Source organism: Oryctolagus cuniculus, chromosome 12 (assembly GCF_051225735.1).
Source record: "Oryctolagus cuniculus isolate XC-2025 breed Fujian yellow rabbit chromosome 12, ASM5122573v1, whole genome shotgun sequence".
Taxonomy (NCBI): domain Eukaryota; kingdom Metazoa; phylum Chordata; class Mammalia; order Lagomorpha; family Leporidae; genus Oryctolagus; species Oryctolagus cuniculus.
The window spans coordinates 52992417-52999545 of NC_142878.1; the positions used below are offsets into that span (position 1 = coordinate 52992417).

Consider the following 7129-nt stretch of genomic DNA (forward strand, 5'->3'; position numbering starts at 1 on the left):
ACCATCTGGGTATTGGTCTCCATGACAGCTGTCATTCTGGCCCTGACCGCTTCTCAGCTTCAAATTGGAGAGGATGTGGAGGGGAAATGGTAAGGCAAGTGACTCAACAGGTTAGGACACATTCTTACCTTAAGCAGCCTAATCTGTAGGCAGCCTCTGAGTGAGAGCCATTTAGAGTTGTTTTTTTTTTTTTTAAATCATTATCATATTACAAAGAGATGGTCCAGAGATAGGTGATTAGAGGAACATTTCAAATTTGTTCTATTGTATAAGAGTTACTGGTGTGATTATGGAAAGCAGTAAAAATTAAATAATTTATTCTATTGCTAAAAATCCATGAAAGGAATTTAAATTAAAAATGGACAAAGGCATTCTACATTATAATCAGTGTATAAACATATCGATGACTCTAAAAATTTAACAACTCATCAAGGGAATCACCCATATTGCCTAAGGATAATCTGATACTTTCCCCACCTCAATAGAACCAACACAGGTTTGAATGGTTTTCTTATTGCACCCTCTTGTTTTATATTTATATTTTATTTACATTTTATCACAATCTATTCTAAAGAACAGAAGATGCATATACTTCCAAAAAGGATTGTCCTGACATTCTACATGAATTAAATTAAGGTTTCACTGCTACACCACCACCTGTGCTGTCGGCTCCTGCTTCTTCCTGTCTGATAAACCTCTCCTCAGAGGCCCTGCCTCCCGCTGAGGTTTTGGTAGAGCCTCTGCAGGCACCCATCGCACTGTGGGTTTTCTCTCAGAGCACAGAAGTACACTGCTGAGTCCACAAGCTGTGAGGCTGTGATGGTGAGGCTGATGGCTCTGACTGCTTTCTGAAAGTTCAGAGAATACCGACCCTCCGTTGCGTTTTTCTCATTATAAGAGTCCTGACGAATGAGGAAAATCATTTCTCCGCTTGGTAGTTGTTTGTACCAGAACAAGTAGTAAGTAGGGTTACTGGTTTCATACACACAGTGCAGAGTCACCGGCTCCTTCTCCACCACAGAAGTTGCAGTCTGAGCTTGGGTTACCTTCTGGGCCACACTGGCTCCTGCAGGAGAGAAGAGTCTAGTTCCTTATTTGTGAAAAGAAGTGGATAGGGACTCAGTGCTCCAAGTCCATTGCCCACTGCTCCTCCCTCTAATCCTTTGCAGACAATGATCTACCTCTCCCCACAGCCATCAGAGCTGAGCAGAGCCCGAGCCCCGTGCTTGTCCCAGCTTACCGAGACAGATGGAGGCCATGACTGCCCTGAAAAGGCTGCTGATCCGCATCTTGGTAGCTTTTCCCATGAATGAAATGGTCTATGTCCTATGCAAATCCAGACCTGAATTCTGCACCCTATGCTCGAGAGGTACAAGCGATGTTACCGAGCTGTGTGATGCTCTGCCCCACACAGGAAGCAGTCAGTGGCTACAGGACGAGTTTGCCTGCGTCATGCAGCAGGCTTCCTGGACAGGGAGATACTACTCTGTCCTGAGCACCTGTTGTGTCTCTGGTAAAACCAAGTCATGACTAACGAATTCATTTTTGATGGAAAATGTAGGGCTTATGTCTCAGTATGAACTATAGTAAAGATGAAGAATCATATAATTATGCATCTTTTGTTTTTTTCTCCAGACAGAATCGCGATCAAAAGGCACCACAGAATTAAGACTCTCTAGCAGGATCGTAAATATTTTAATCTAAATTTTTATTGCTACCTTGCCAGTTATGGAACCCAGCAAAACTTACATGAGGAATATTTGATTATTAACGAATGATTTCACATCACACCTCCTAAGTCACAAAATCTTTCAAGTGTGTTCTGCATTAAGAAGCAGCAGGAAAGAAAATACATGCATGCATATGTGCACCCACATTGTGTTTTATGTGAATATATGTGTCTGTGTGTGTGTAAGCAAAAATAAGTTCAGAAAATTTTGTATGTTAGTATGTTTGTATGTTAGTACAGGAATTTCTGGTATAACTCAATATGTGTGTTCCTGAAAGTCATCCTGCACTTCCAAGCCACACACACATTACAGTGGAAACTATGATCGGAAAAACCCAAAAGTATACAATTTATAACCAGAGAAGTATCAAAATAATAGTAAACCTATTAAAAATACCAGTAGAATCCAGTTTCTATTAGTGATCATTCCTTGATTCAGTCAGTAAGCAATTTGTAGTTTTAAAATATTAGGATTTGTGGGGCTAATGTTGTGGCATAACAGGTAAAGCCATTGTCTGTGATGCCAGCATCCTATATGGGCACCAGTTTGTGTCCTGGCTGCCCCGCTTCTGATCCGTATCCCTGCTACTGGCCTGGGAAAGTAGCAATGATAGCCCAAGTACCTGAGCCCCCTGAGCCCCTGACACCCATGTGGGAGACCTGCAGAAGCACCTCGTTCCTGGCTGTGACCTGGCCCAGCAAAGGTCATTGTGCTATATGTGGAGTGAACCACTGCATGAAAGATCTCTCTCTCTTTCTCTCTCTCTCTCTGTAACTCTGACTTTTTCTTTTTCTTTTCTTTTTTTTTTTTTTTTTTTTTTTTTTTTTTTTGACAGGCTGAGTTAGACAGTGAGAGAGAGACAGAGAGAAAGATCTTGGTTGGTTCACCCCCCCTTAACTCTGACTTACAAAATAAATAAATAAGTCTTTAAAAAGTATTAGGACTTGTGTGTTTCACACTTCTAAATATAAGCCTATGAGATGTCATGTATTTAGAATAAGATCCAGGTTCATCAAAATGTTGTTTTTGTTCTTTGTAAATCAATTTATTTAATACTAGAAATAGGGATAGTCTTTTCTTTTCATAGACTTTATTTTTAGAGTACTTTTGGGTTCACAATAAAAGTTAGCAAATGAATGGAATACATTTCCCATATACTTCCTGCACTCACACAGGCACCACACTCACGTGTTTTTGCTGATGAACCTACATGGACACATCACTGTTATCCAGGGCCCACAGCTGACATGAGGCTTCACTCTGGGTGCTTTACATCCTCTGGGTTTACACAAATGAAGGCTTACAGGCACCCATCATTGTGGTGTCATACAGAAGGGTATTACTGCCCTAATGCTTTGGAATTAGACAGTAGTGATAATTGGACAACCTGTGAATACACTAAGACAATATAGTCTGTGGTGAGCTACATTTCAATAAAGTTTGTTGTTTAAAAACAACAAAGGTAAAATATTCATATCACTGGCAACCAGAGTGACTCAAGTGCTGCAGTGGAAAGAAGCCTGGGAAACAGGGGACCTGCCAATATCAGAGGAAACTAAGACAATGGCAATATCTCAGTCCCACAGGAGAAAATGATCTCTGGGGATCCCAGAGTTGGGCAGATTTACCATGAAGTAAACGAGGCTTTTCTTGCAGGACCCCTTGTTAGTCCATGACCCCGTAACTCATGTTGTAATTTCATGTGTTTTTTCTTAAAGACAGCCCAGAAATCAAAGCAGTATCAGGTCCTGCACCTGCACCTGCCAAGAAAGCAAGATAGATAAAGGACGGGCAAGGCTCTCAGATCTCTAGGACAGGAGGAAGAATTTCCCTTGTGAGTTCATCCTCTGCAGAGTTCAACAGGAAGTCTCACCTCTGTTTTGTGTGATTATTTTTATCCATTTGGGATCTCAGTAAACAAGAGTCCATGTGCATCCTCCTTTTATAAACTGTAACCTGAGTTCTTTGGCTGCTGAGTTCAACACACTGCAGAAGAATCATGGACATAAATGGAAATAATAATGTTAGATTCCATAGTTATAGTCAGGTCTGGGTCCAGACACCCCCCCCAGCCAGATTCTCAGATCCAGAATCTGGTCACTATTTAGGGCTGCTGGGATGAGGAGAAGATCCGTGGAGAGGTGTGTCAGCACAGCGTAAGCAAGTTGCACCAGGAACACAGCCCTGGCTGATTGGATGTTCTGAAACTGTGGTGCCCTTGACATAGAAAGTTTCTCTTCAGGATGCTCCTCTTACAGAACTTACGTAGGCAGCAGCATTTCTAGAGCGACCACAAGGGATTCAGAACTCAAGGGAAGAGGGGACAAACACCCCAGTCGTTGGAGATGGAGTTTCTGCAGTTAAAGTCAAGAAGACGTACGATCCTGATTCACATGGTGAAGAGATTCAAGGTCACACATCACCCATGAATTATTTTTCCCCTGGGGTATTTTATAGACACTTTGTGAAATATTTCAGCTCAGATCAACTCAGCTGTCATGTAGCAGAGCTAACATTACTTCTCAAGAATGTTTGCCCATCTCAGGAGAGAAGAGACAGAGGGACCAAAAACAGAAGCATTGCTGGAATGCAGAGCTTCAGTTTCACTTTACTCTGTCCCACCTCCACTGGAAAGTAACCGAAGAATTCTATGGCTTCTTGGCTTTGATGCATCCAAGCTGGAAGTACTTCCGCTTGGAGGAGGCCTCAGCGTAGGATGCTGGAGAGAGAAGACAGCCGCTCCAAGGACTGCCCACAGCCAGGCCCCACCTGCATCCTCTGGGTTTGTGCTTGGCTCCCTCTGCAACCCCTCTCACTGTGCCTGCAGCGCGCAAAAGTACACAGCCGAGTCTGATACTTGCACTGAGGGCTTCCTCAGGTGGAAGGAGCTATTGCTCTTAACATGACTGCCCCGGAAACCTCTGCTGTCCGTCTCCTGGACTTCAGATGAGCTCTTCAGGAGGAGAGTCAGCTCTTTGTTTTGGTATTGAACATACCAGAAAAGGAAAGGTGGATAGCTTGTCTGGTAAGTGCAGTTCAAGGTCAGAGCTGCCCCTTCCAGGAGGGTGACCGTGCCTTCTGTCTGGGTCACAGAGTCTCCATTGGCTCCTCCTAATAAAAAAGGAAAGGCTTTGTTATATTGGTAAAGTACAAGGGATAGTCTCCCATTCAGAAGGGGTAAAGGGTCATCCTGAAACCAAGGAGTAGACATCTTAGACTTGAGAAAATGCTACTCACTGAATATCAACAGAATCACAAGTCCTGAGCAGGAAGCAGGCAGCATGGCTGATGGAGAGGCCACAGAAGATTTTATTCAGGGACACACGAAACCTGAGAGGGTTCCTTTTCCAGTTGCTTGGTCTTTGGGGGCAACTTCTACAGAATCTTGGCTCAGGTGTTAAGGAAGGCTTCCTACAAAATCATGCAACAGGCTGTAAGAAAAAGATGTGTGGTTACAAAGCAAAGATGAATTTGTGGCAAATCACCACCTGAAGGAGTAGCACCCTCTGGTGGTTGCCTCTGTCCCTGCAGCCTGCTATGCCTCTGAATGTGGTATTTACTCTGGAGGGGACCTTAGGGCATAGACCTAGTAAGGAAATGGGCAACTGATATGAGGGGTGGAGCTCCAGGGAGGAAGCACTAAACCCTGCAGACTTCACAGGGGTGCCTGGAGCCAAGACAGTGGGAACTCCCTCCATCACCTCTTGAGAGTGCAAGGCCTGTCACTTCCTTAAAGATCCTCAGTCCCAGCATCTAAGGTGTGTTCATACTTGGTGTTAAGTTGCTTTTTGGCGTCTTAGGGCATGCTGACAGTATGAGAAGGCATGTTCTGAAATCTCTTCTCGGCGTGTTCTCCACTGGTCTCCTGAAGCCTAAGCCCCTCTGCTTAAAATGTCCTGCTCCTCCTTACCCCTGGCCTGGGCGACTCCTATCAGTTAAGAAGCAGCATACATGCCATCCCTTTTCCCACCAAGCTTTGCGTAGTGTCTATCATTGTCCAGGCCACGTCATACTAGAATCATTTGTGCCATTTCTCAAGCTACTTTTGGTGCCCTTGATCTCAGGCATTTCATCTGGTTGATATCACTAGTTCATTTCTCAAAACTTACAAGCCCTTAGCTCATAGAAGATGCTTTACAAACATGTAAAGAATAGGTGAATAAATGAATGAATAGATATGTCTGATGGGAAAAATTATCATTTTGTGGGGTACTGGTCAAGTGAGAGTATTTGTCCTGGTGCTTGGTAAGACTAGCTTCTTCCAGGAACAGATCAAGGACCTGGATAAAGGGTACACTCAGTGTTTCTCTCAAATGGGTAAGGTGCATACCTTCTCATACGTAGACAGTCTCATAAGTAGTTTAAAATATTATTATGTAACACATGAAAATAAAATTAGGTATCACTTTCTTAGGCTTGTAGGTTTTGTGCAATTAACAAATCAAATAAAAACATAAGATAAATAAAATCAAGGCATTAATGTGAGGGAATTTTTTCTCTGAAACTAAAGACTTAGTTTTTTTGTTTTGTTTTGTTTGGGGGGGCAGGTAGAGTTATAGATAGTGAGAGAGAGAGAGACAGAGAGAAAGGTCTTTGTTCCATTGGTTCACTCCCTAAATGGCCCCTATGGCCAGCGCTGCGCTGATCCGAAGCCAGGCGCCAGATGCTTCTTCCTGGTCTCCCATGTGGGTGCAGGGTCCCAAGCACTTGGGCCATCCTCCACTGTCCTCCTGGGCCACAGCAGAGAGCAAGATTGGAAGAGGAGCAACCGGGACTAGAACCCGGCACCCATATGGGATGCCAGCGCTGCAGGTGGAGGATTAACCAAGTGAGGCACCCCAAGACTTAGTTTATTAGACATTAGACATTAGCCGGCCTCAAAGACTTAGTTTATTAGAAGAAGGCTATGGATGTGTAATTCAATAACTGACTTAATTAACATAATTTGGAACTTGATGTACTATTGATTAAACGATTATGATTAGTGACTGCTAAGGGGTTTTTTGGAACATTTTCTATTCAAAAGTATTCATATAATTCTTCATGTAATTTTATTACTATTTAATGAAGCACAGAAAAAAATATTTTGTGCACATGTTGCTACATTTATGTTTCTTCAATTTCATGTTTATATTTCCAAGCAATGAATGTAACCAACTCATCCTCTTGCAATGGAAAGATGGTTGGTTCTATGGTAATGAAAGTTCTTGGGAGTCTAGTCTACATGGCCATACTCAGAATCACAATTAAATTCTTTTAAAAACTTTTTTCCACTTAAACAACCATGATGGCTCCATTTAAATATTGCTTTTGTTTCATTTGCTTTAAATTTGGTTAAAATTACACTAAAAACATCAAAAGTGAGAGGGATATTGTGTTATAGTCATCTAGATGATTAG

At 42.6% G+C, this 7129-nt stretch overlaps 1 long non-coding RNA gene across 1 annotated transcript; it reads right to left on the reverse strand.

The window, feature by feature from the left end:
* Window positions 1-306: 306 nt before the first annotated feature.
* Window positions 307-2329, reverse strand: LOC103351161 (uncharacterized). The gene is made up of 2 exons (XR_011380818.2): window positions 1241-2329; window positions 307-1066 (listed from the first exon to the last, which is right to left on the reverse strand). It is a non-coding gene; the product is annotated as an uncharacterized LOC103351161 (long non-coding RNA).
* Between the last annotated feature and the right edge of the window lie 4800 nt (window positions 2330-7129).